Source organism: Triticum aestivum, chromosome 1D (assembly GCF_018294505.1).
Source record: "Triticum aestivum cultivar Chinese Spring chromosome 1D, IWGSC CS RefSeq v2.1, whole genome shotgun sequence".
NCBI classification, from domain to species: domain Eukaryota; kingdom Viridiplantae; phylum Streptophyta; class Magnoliopsida; order Poales; family Poaceae; genus Triticum; species Triticum aestivum.
Window position 1 is genome coordinate 3,945,368 of NC_057796.1, and position 12,106 is coordinate 3,957,473.

Consider the following 12,106-nt stretch of genomic DNA (forward strand, 5'->3'; position numbering starts at 1 on the left):
CTTGTTGAGGCAACCTTGATGCTGAAGACAGGAGGAAGCTGCCTTGGCAACGTCGCTGGTCTTGTGGAGGCAGCCTTGATGCCAAAGACATGAGGAAGCGGCCAGGCCACACAACACTTCAGTTTGGTGGTGCTCTTCAAATACACGATCTCGAGTTCCAGAGGGGAAACTCTAGCTCAGGCCTTCATTCACTGTACGTTGGAATGGCGATGTTTCGACATTGTTCCCTTGTTGGAGACATTGTCTTGAGATTGCTCAGAAGTCCTATTCGGGGTGAAAACTCGTGATCTAGCCTCTATTAGAATGGTGACAACAGTGATCATCCCTTTCCTAGAGGTGTCATTGTTGGAGAACCTTTCTCATAGTTTGGATAGTTCCATTGGCGCAGATAGGTGTTGGCCACTGATGCGTGCCATTGATTGCTTCAACATGAATTTTGTATGTCCTATCTTTTTTTAATAATTTGGATGTGTGCAACCCTGATGTCTGGATTAGCATATTGCTTCTTGTAGAGGCCGCAGGGTGGGTTGGGGTGGGGCTGGGGGCAGGGGTGCCGACCAAAAACTAGCAAATTTACAATCATCTTGATTAACATATTTTTAGCGGTTTGTTCCTTGCAAAAAAAAAGACTATCAATGTATCAATTATGCAAGCTAGTTTAAGACCATTCACAAATTATTATCAAATGGTTCTATTAATGTCAACTGCATTCAGGAGTCATGCATGACGTCAACCATGTCAAATTATTGAAGGTTTAACCTCTGGCTTAGAAACAAAACAAATGCGTACCATAGGCCGGCAAAAAGTATACCACTATATAGAAGGAAATTAATAATACTTAGTGGGCAATCTCCGTACGTGACAACCACCTAAATATAATACTTGGAAAAAATTATCAATGCTACTTGTATGTTTACTAATATAAGTAGTGACCTTTATAAGGAATTGCGTCGTTCCAAGGATGACATCTTAATTAGCATACTACTAAGATTCGAAGATATATACTATCTTGAAAGTCAGTTGTGCCATTAGTCAGATGTGTATGCAGTATACAATCCAATTGTATGTATATGTATGTCAGTATGTGTGCTCATCAACAGTTCACCTTGTTTTGAAGCAACCCAGTCATCAGTATGATCGAGTATTCAGACATATCCAGTATACACGTGTTTATGCATTTTAGCTGTGATTTTCTGCCAAATGTGCCAACGAATTATTGCATTCACGAGTGCTCTTATTGCTTGTGTGTAACCCATGCAGTGTGTTAGATGATTTCTGCCAAATATGCGTCTATAATTGAAGGGAGAACCTATCCTTCGATTATGGATCAGTCATTTTTCATAGCCTACTGTTTATCTTGTTTGCATGCCCTTCTCCTCTTCTTTGACCCACCCCCAACCGCCTGCCACGCCGTCCGCGGTCGGTGGTGCTTCCATGTGTGCCTCACTGCCCTGGCCTGCTCTGCTCAAACTGCCACCTCTACCATCCCTCCATGCCCCGGCCATCCTATAAACCTCCCCACTGTCCCTGGCACCGGTGATCCTATGATCCTACCCCCTCCCCCGCTCCACAAACCTGTCAAGCCCTTTTCCTCTCCTCCGTCGGCAACCGTGAGTGATAGAAATTTGCATGATTAAATATTTCATTTGACCAAAACCTTTCATACATTTCTATGCATGTAACAAGGAAACAAGATGATGATGTGTCGATGTCCCTTCGCAGGATTGCATGGCAGTAACAGAGATCCATGTCTTGAAAACATGAGAAAGAAAGGAGCACGCGATTGAAACAGAACACCTCAACAAACATATAATAGTGCGTACTATGTCGTAAGAGCATCTACAACCACAACTCACAAATGTGACACCTACACATGCGTGGACACGCCCGCAGACAATGACCGGTCATCCCTAATTTCTCCGCGTCCGCAGCCGCCCCCCTCAAATCCATGCTACCTACGCAATGTGATCAACAATTTTACTCGCAAAAAAAATGTGATCATCATTTTACATAGAAATAACTTGAACATATCAGTAGCAAACATATATATATTGGGAATGGCAAGTTTCGTAGAATCGGACACAAAATGTCCATCAAACCTAGATATAATAAGCCTAATAAATAAATAAACTCCTATGCGTGGACGTTGGCGGCCAGAGGGGCTCGCCATGCCGCTTACATAGGATGATGAGGAGGAGATGATCCTGACCAGGAGCCGGGTGGCGCAGGCCTGCTCCTTGGCGAGTGGGTGGTTTCTGCCTAGGCAGCCGCCCCGTCCTTCACAAGGCGCCCAAAATCCTCGATGTCGAGCCGGAGCGCCATTTGTTTTTGCGGCGGGCATCCATATTCCTCGAGGTCGGTGACCGGATGATGATGTTGCGGAGGAGCTCCTCCTCAGGGTTAGCCTGCGTGGACCTGGAGAACCCTCAGCCGTCCTGTGAGGAACCGGATGTCTCACAGGCCTGCTGCCTAGCACGGTCGGTTCACGCCTCTACCCATATGTCCTCCTCGGAGGATCAGCGATGAGGGAATGAGCACCCAGCTCTGTCCCGGAGGCGCAGGGCACAAAAGTGGTCGGGGGGTCGTGGAGGGCGCTGGATCTTGACCGGCACAGATTGTGACGGGCTGACGTGGTTGGCTGCATTGCCTTGCCGGGCAAAGGAGGAGAATGCAGATCTCGAGCTCCCATCGTCGTTGTCCATTCGTGAGGTCCTCATTATCCAAATCTTACTACAGCAAGGCATCCCGGTCGATGGGATCCGCCTCGTTGTCGGATCCGCCACTGAAATCACTGCCAGAACCAACCACGGTAGCCCGGGAACGGAAGTGACGGGGATGGGAGCGGACAGGTGTGGAGTGGAAGGGGAGTGAAGATGCCGAGACTGAGCTAGTTTTGTGGGGATGGGTTGGGCCAGCATGGACCAGTCCAAGATGGCAGTCGCGACTGGGCATGTAGGTCTACCCCATATCCGCCCCAGACATGAGATGAGTTTGAGGGGTGCCGGTCGGCCCAGACAATTGGGCAAACTATTTGGGGCCCGGTTGGATGGAAGTTTGTGCTTTGAGAAGTGATCGGGCTGTCCACCCAGACGTTTTGGGGGATTTGAGCGCTCCGGTTGTACATGCTCAAAATTTGGGCATGGGAAGAGCTCGCCCGACAGGCCGTGTCTAGGCTGGGCTTGTGCCTCTCAACTCGTAAGACCCAAAAAGTCTAGGAGACCTTATTTTTTGGATTTTATATGAAAAATAGTATGATATTGCGCCAAGTAATCAAAAAATAATTCATTTATTATTTTTCAATAAAAACTTAACCTTTTTCTTGCCCAAGCGGGGTGGGATCAAACCGAGGGAGGCTTGGCATTTTCAGGCTAGGTTCTGGCCATTTTAATCTATTTATTTATTTCCTTTTTCCGGGACTAAGCCATTTTAAGTACTTGGTCAGCAATCTCTAACCAATGATAAGATCACAAGACTAGGCCTATTATCTATTTTTCATTCATAGTCAACTGTGTCGCTAATCATATTACTCCAATCCAGCTATATTTATCCGTGCTCAACATCAGTTCACCTTGTTTGAAAGAAACCCAGTTATCTTTCGTTTTTTGCGAGAAAGCTTCGTATTTATACTAAAAGACTTCCAATATTCCTTTAAACATATCGTCGATGCATAGTTCAGTGCATCACAGGTGGCGAGGATGAACAGGAAGAAATCACACCATTTAAGGTAGTTGTTGGGGGCTGGGCCTAGTTTGAAGGTGATGTAGGAGTGGATGTTTGTATTATGGACGGAGGATTGAGAGGGTAAGAAGAGAGAGTAGCCACAACAGTGGTGACGGGCGTCATGGAGCTGGCGGAGCAGCTGGGAGAGGTGTGGGTGGTTTACATCGGAAGGTTACACACCCTGTGTCTCTAAAGAAGAAGAAAACAATACCTTGGGCCTGCAAAGTAAACCAACATATGGAATTGAGAAGCAACTTAACAATACTTAATCGGCAATCTCCGTGAAAACCATTGAAATATTGCTAGCTGGTTATCTAATGTGGTGGGATCATTACTTTGAACAACTCTCTCAATGATAGATGCATGTTGTCTAACAAGTAGTGACATTCATAAGGAATTGCATCGATCCAAGGATAACATCTCAATTACCATATGACTAATTAGGACCTACACATATATACCACCTTGAAGGAACAAGTGTTACCGCAAATCCATGCATCCAATTCTTTATGGCGGTGTAGGTTGAATCTAATTCCTTCACAACTTGTCTTCTTCTACAGTAAAACTATGCCCTGAATTTTCGTGTTTTTTTTCTTCTTATTTACGAATAATACTTGTTTCCTTTGCGGTGTTTGGTCATAAGAGCATCTACAACTGCAACTCGCAAATGTGACCCCTACACGTCCGTGGACGCATCCGTGGACAGTGACCAGTCACCCACTATATCTCCGCGTCCGCTGTCGTCCCCCTCATATCCATGCTAACAACGCAACATGATCAACGTTTTACGTAGAAACAACTTGAACATAGCAGTATAAAACATATATATTGGGAATGACAAGTTTCATACAATCGGACACAAAATGTCCATCATCACCTAGATATGATAAGCCTAAACAATAGATAAACTCCTACATGTAGGCATTGGATGTCGGAGGGGATTCGTCATTGTCGTCGCTCATCGTGTCCCTGTCATAGGACGACGACAAGGAGGTTATCCCGACCAAACGCCGGGCGACACGGGCCTACTCCTTGGTGAGTCGGGCGGCTTTAGCACTGGCGGTTGCCCCCTCCTTCGCGAGGTTCCCGAAATCCTCGATGTCGAGCTGGAGAACCTTTACTGTTTTTCGGCGGCGGGCATCCATCTCTGACGAGATCAGTGACCGGAGGATGACATCACGGAGGAGATCCTCCTCCGGGTCAACCAGCGTGGACCTACATAATTCGCAGCCACTCTGGGAGGAACCAGCAGTCTCGCGGACCTGCTGCCTCTGATTTTTACGTCCTCGTCGCAAGCTCGGTAGTGCGGGAACGAGCACCCTGCTCAGACTGGGAGGAGCGGGGCCCAAAGTGGTAGGGGAGGGTCACGGAGGGCGATATATCTTGACCGGCGCAGACCGCGACGGGCTGACGTGGTCCGCTGCATTGCCTCGTCGGGCAACGGGGGAGAACAGAGAGCTCGAGTTCCTTCCCTTGTCCATCCATGACCAGCGGAGCGCACTGCAAAGGGTGAGGTCTCCTCATCATCCAAATCCGACAACCGCAAGGCATCCCAGTCGATGGGTTCCGCCTCATTGCTGGATCCGCCACTGAAATCGCTGCTAGAACCAACCATGGTAGCCCGAGAAGAGGAAGCGGTGGGGATGGGAGCGAACATGAGAGGTGTGGAAGGGGAGAGAAGAGGCCGGTACTGAGCTATGTTTGAGCCCTAGTGGGGATGGGTTGGGCGAGCACGAACGGATCTGATGTGACAGCCGAGTCCGGGCGTGTCGATCTGCCCTCGACGATAGGGCTAACTATGTGGGGTCCGGTTGGGTGGCAATTTATTGGCTGAGTGGTGACCGGGCTGTCTGCCCATACGTTTGGGGGGATATGAGCTCTTTGTTGTACATGCTTTAAATCTCGGCAGTTCACGTTGTTTCAAATAAACCCAGTTATGCTTCCATTTTGCAAGAAAGCACCGCATTTATATTAGATGACTTCCAACATCCCAGAAAACAGATCGTCGATGTGGTCCAGTGCATCAGGAGAATCTTAGCGGGAGGATCTAGTTTGAAGGTGGTGTAGGAATGGATGTTGGTTTTATGGACGGTAATGGGGGCCTGGAGTTAATAAAAAGGATTGAGAGGGTAAGAAGAGAGAGCACCAGCTATAGTATTGAGGGCACCATGGTGCTGAGAAACTGGGAGAGGTGTGGGTGGTTTGCATCGGAAGGTTTCACACCCTCTGGTTCTGAAGAAGAAACATAATACCATAGGCCTGCAAAGTAAACCAACATATGGAATTAAGAAGCAATTTAACAATACTTAGTGGGCAATCTCCGTGACAACCATGAAAATATTGATATGTTGTTAAGGAATTATTTCTTTGAATAAGCTCAGTACTAGTTGTAATAGTTGCATGTTGTCTAATATGTGACGTTGGTAAGAAATTGCGTCCAGAAAAGTGTAGCATCTCAATTATCATATTACCAAGACCTGAAGATATATGCAACCTTGTAGCCTTATAAAGAGCTAGAGCCCTTGCCTATTTTTTCTCTTAGAAATTGGACCAACGTGTCGCGTACGGATTAATTTAGTAATTCTTCTGTATTTTTTCATCGATAAATAGGAATAGGGCAGTGTATATGTGGAGTGCACACAATCTTGTTTCACTTTTCTTTGCTGGAAATAAGCTGTTTTAAGTACTTGGTCAGCAATCTCAAATCAATGATAAGATCGTAAGGACTACTATATATTTTCAAAGTAAACTGCGCCGCTAGTCAGATGGCCATAATACAGTTATATATATCGTGCTCAGCACGAGTTCACCTTGTTTTAAAGCAACCCTGTCATAAGTATGAGTATTAGTTCAAACATATTTGTGAAAGAACACTCATTTATACACTTTAGCTCTGTTTTTATGCCCATGAGTTAGTACATTCACGAGTGGTTTTTTCTTCACGTAACTGGCACGGAGTGTTACTGAATATAACTTTATTATTTATTACATTTCTTAGGATGCTTTCTATCACGAAACTAGCGGTATTGCCTGCTCATTTGTGCGGCAAGATTTTCATTTCTCATTTTAAATTTAGAAACTATATTTTGGCATTTTAAATATTACTTAACACTTTGTAAATATGTATTGTTGTAATTACCAAATTGCGTATGAGGGATTCATCAGCAAGGAGTGCCAAGAAACAGTCAATTCCACACAAAAGGCTGAAATTTAAATGTTTTTATTAGAAGACATTCTATTAAATATGTTATGTAAGAAGGCCTAAATTCATCCATACATACGCATTAGGTATACTTGTGGGGTTAAGAATTTTAAGCATGTATATGTACATCATATATATAATAGCTGGACAACTAAGTTTGGGAGAACTTATTGTGGAAGTACATACTACGGTAGTCCCACGGTTATACGAAGTGTGTAGTCGTTCTTGTCATTGAGTAAGGATGCTTTATGGCTGAGCTCGGATGATACTGCCAGCCCACGTTGATGATAGAGAAACTCCTGATTAAACAAGCTGATATATGGGAGCGCATCACCTTGTCGATGCTATGGAGGAACTTGAGGCCGAGCCCATGATTAGTCATTGCCTGATCAATATATGTGAGGAACTTGAGCCGCTACCCGTACTTGGCGACAGACATGGTGCTCTCCTTGAGAATGTGGTACTTGCCGCTAAGACGGATGATGTGTGAGTTGTTATTGTTGAGGAAGTACCGGCGGAGGCGATTCCGTGCCGACAAGGCAGTGCCGTCAAATCACATATCACAAGTCCAGACGACCGTCATCAAACATGGTGTAGATCCACAACATGATCCTGATGTCGGCACGCTGCCACTCGGGGTCATCAATTCCAAGTTCAGATGTATCATTAATGTGGTTGAGTGCATCGGAGGTGACGAGGACGAACCAGAAGAAATGCGCCATTTATGGTAGTTATTGACACGTGGGTCGAGTTTAAAGGGAAGTAGGACTGGATGTTGGTATTGTGGACAACAATGGGGCTTGAAGTTGCTAAAAGGGATTGGGTGGTAAGAAGAGGGAGTAGAAGCAATAGTGGCGACGGGCGCCGTGCCATCGACAGAGAAACAGGGAGAGGTACTAGGGGTTTGCGCCATAAGGGAGGTGGTGCTTGAATTGGTCTTGGTGTTGCTCATTGGCGTTACCAAGTTGAACTATGTAATATGTAATGTTTGCATCAAGGTTTACAAGTATCGATGTACACAATATATAGAGAAGGGTCACAGAGAGAGGCCTAACTAATTCCAACATACGAGAGGCGCGCACAGGTCCATGTATGACGACGAGTGAAGAGAACTCAGATCCTAATCTCCACGGGCTCTGGTACAAAATGGTTGAGTTGCAACAGTACACACATATGGTGCATATATGTTTAACAATATTGATTTGAATTCATGTACGAGGGGTAACAAATGGCAAATAATAAAAATACCATTGGGCTGCCCGTAATAGGAGTATCATGCACGACAACTAAGCAATTTTGGTGAAGTGACATAGAAATAAATGTAGAAAGAGAGAATTCAGTATCATATCATGATACCGTATCATAATAAATGTTATGCTACTATGTGTCATGCATCACAATAAATAAGATCATATCTAAGATACTAATACATTATATTATGCATTATAGAGGTAATATCATAGAATTGTATCATATGCATAATACAAACTTATGATACTACACATTATCTTTGCTATAAATAATCCTACTGACCTCAAAGTGCACGCATTATTGCACAGGTCACTTCCGTACAATTTAGGACCAAAAATATAGGTGCGCAAGGTATATGCTATATCAAAGTCAACCACAGTTAATTAAGTGATACGAATAAGTACTAGCTAGTTTTTTTTTGCAAGGCGGAGTACTAGCTAGCTAGCTAGGGTCGTCCTTGTGTTGGCTCCCTATAAATAGCATCCTACTCCCTCATATGGACCTGTACCAGTTAAGCAGCTAGCTAGCTCATCTCCATCCCATCTGTTCTTACTCTATTCTCCACCAGAACCACCCAATTCATCAATGGCTTCATCTCTGAAGGTGGCCACCATCGTCGCTGTTTGCGTCGTGCTCGTCCTCAACATGGGTCACCCAGCGGCAGCCACAGAATGCGAAGATTGTCTGGGCGCCTGTGTTGCAATTTGCATCGCCTACGCTGAAACGACGTGCAGTGGCATCTGTACCGTCATAACTCCTGCATGCCAGGCATGTAAGGACGCGGCCATAATTGAGTGTGGTGCAACATGCTATGGCGGTTGTACACTATTCTGCTGAACCGGCCGGTTGTGCCCTGTTGCTCGCTGTAAGCTAGGTGCATGCTTGTGTTCGTTGTTGCCATTATAAGCCATGTAAATAAGCGAACTAATGCCGTTGATGTGTGCATGTGGCAATAGTTCCTTTGTTTTATTGTTCCCCCTCGTTTCAACCATCAGTAAATATACTTGTGTGCAAGTTGTGTATACTTTGTGCTTCTTCGTACATATCATGTGTCTAACGCGTTGTCATACTTCAAAAATAGGGATATATATCCTTATCAGGAGAACGCAGTTCCAAAGTATGTTGTTTCACTTCCCTCATGGTAGGGTTTCACATTTATCTCAGCGCCTCATGGCGGCTTAAAGATTGCATCTATTTCCTTCACAACTTGTCTTCTTCCAGCATAAAACTCTGTCCTGAATTTTCTATGATTTTTCTTCTTCATGGAAAATACTTGTTTCCTTTGCAGTGTTTGATCGTTCATGAATTATTCCAACTAGTTCGATGCAATACTAGTTTAAGACCATGGACGAATTAATGTCAAGTGGTAGCTTGTTATATTGATGCCAACTCCATTCATGAATCATGCGCGGCCATGTCAATTATATGTAGAAGGGTTCACACCATGGGCCCACAAAGTAAACCAATATATGGAATTAAGCATGCAATTTAGGAATACTCACTGTGTAATCTCCATGGTAGCCAACGAAATATTGCAAGCGCCATTTTCTAATGCTATGGAATCATTACTTTGAACCAGTTTCTCGGTGCTAGTTGCATGTAATCTAATACGTTGTGCATTCATGAGAAATTGTGCCAATCAATGGATAATATCTTAGTTAGCTTATTACTCCCTCTGGCCCTTTTTACTCAGCGTATTAGATTTGTCTAGTCATACTTTGCAAAGTTTGACCAAATTTATACGAAGAAGTATCAACATCTACAATACTAAATATATATACTATATATGAAACTAAATTTCATGATGAGCCTAACAATATCGATTTGGCATTATGAATGTTGATACTTCTTTCTATAAGTTTGGTCAAAATAGAGATACTTTGACTTCACACAAAACTTATATGTAGACTAAAAATGACCGGAGGGAGTACTAATTAAGACCTTAGGATATATACCACCTTTAAGCATTAATAGCTACCACAAATCCACATATTATAGATCCTTCTTCTTCCACTATGTCTCCGTTGATTGGCTTTTGGCTTTCAGACCACTCAAAAATTAATGTCAAGTGGTAGCTTCTTCTATTAATGTCAACTCCATGCATGAGTGATGCACGATCATGTCAAATTACAGAAGATGTCACACCCTCTAGCTCAGAAGAGGAAGAAAACTAAGACCATAGCCGGCATGTAAAGTAAACTAATATATGGAATGACACATGCAATTTAGGAATACTTAGTAAGCAATCCCCGTGAAAACTACCAAAATATTGCTTCTTTTTGAAAAGGGGGGTATGCCCCCAGCCTCTGCATCTGAATGATGCATAAGGCCAATATTATTAATAAGCAAAATATCCAACATAAGTCTCCAAGTCTTGAACAACAAACGAATACCAAAATATTGCTAGCTAGTTATCTAATGTGGTGGGATCATTAGTTTGAACAACTCTCTCAATGATAGATGCATGTTGTCTAACAAGTAGTGATATTCATAAGAAATTGCATCGATCCAAGGATAACATCTCAATTACCATATGACTAATTAGGACCTACACAAATATACCACCTTGAAGGAACAAGTGTTAACGCAAATCCATGCATCCAATTCTTTATGGTGGTGTAGGTTGCATCTAATTCCTTCACAACTTGTCTTCTTCTACAGTAAAACTATGCCCTGAATTTTCGTGGTTTTTTTCTTATTTACGAATAATGCTTGTTCCTTTGCAGTGTATGGTCATAAGAGCATCTACAACTGCAACTCGCAAATGTGACCCCTACACGTCCGTGGACACGTCTGTGGACGCGTCCGTGGACAGTGACCAGTCACCCACTATATCTCCACGTCCGTTGTCGTCCCCCTCATATCCATGCTAACCGCGCAACATGATCAACATTTTACGTACAAACAACTTGAACATAGCAGTATAAAACATATATATTGGGAATGGAAAGTTTCATACAATTGGACACAAAATGTCCATCATCACCTAGATATGATAAGCCTAAACAATAGATAAACTCCTACATGTAGGCATTGGATGATTCGTCGTTGTCGTCGCTCATCGTGTCGCTGTCATAGGACGACGACAAGGAGGTTATCCCGACCAAACGCCGGGCGACGCGGGCCTACTCCTTGGTGAGTCGGGCGGCTTTAGCACTGGCGGTTGCCCCCTCCTTCGCGAAGTTCCAGAAATCCTCGATGTCGAGCTGGAGAACCTTTACTGTTTTTCGGCGGCGGGCATCCATCTCTACCGAGATCAGTGACCGGAGGATGACATCACGGAGGAGATCCTCCTCCGGGTCAACCAGCGTGGACCTACATAATTCGCATCCACTCTGGGAGGAACCAGCAGTCTCGCGGACCTGCTGCCTCTGATTTTTACGTCCTTGTCGCAAGCTCGGTAGTGCGGGAACGAGCACCCTGCTCAGACTGGGAGGAGCGGGGCCCAAAGTGGTAGGGGAGGGTCACGGAGGGCGATATATCTTGACCGGCGCAGACCGCGACGGGCTGACATGGTCCGCTGCATTGCCTCGTCGGGCAACGGGGGAGAACACAGAGCTCGAGTTCCTTCCCTTGTCCATCCATGACCGGCGGAGCGCACTGCAAAGGGCGAGGTCTCCTCATCATCCAAATCCGATAACCGCAAGGCATCCTAGTTGATGGTTCTGCCTCATTGCTGGATCCACTGAAATCGCTGCTAGAACCAACCATGGTAGCCCGAGACGAGGAGCGGTGGGGATGGGGGGCGAACATGAGAGGTGTGGAAGGGGAGAGAAGAGGCCGGTACTGAGCTATGTTTGAGCCCTAGTGGGGATGGGTTGGGCGAGCACGAACGGATCTGATGTGACATCCGAGTCCGGGCGTGTCAATCTGCCCTCGATGATAGGGCTAACTATGTGGGGTCCGGTTGGGTGGCAATTTGTTGGCTGAGTA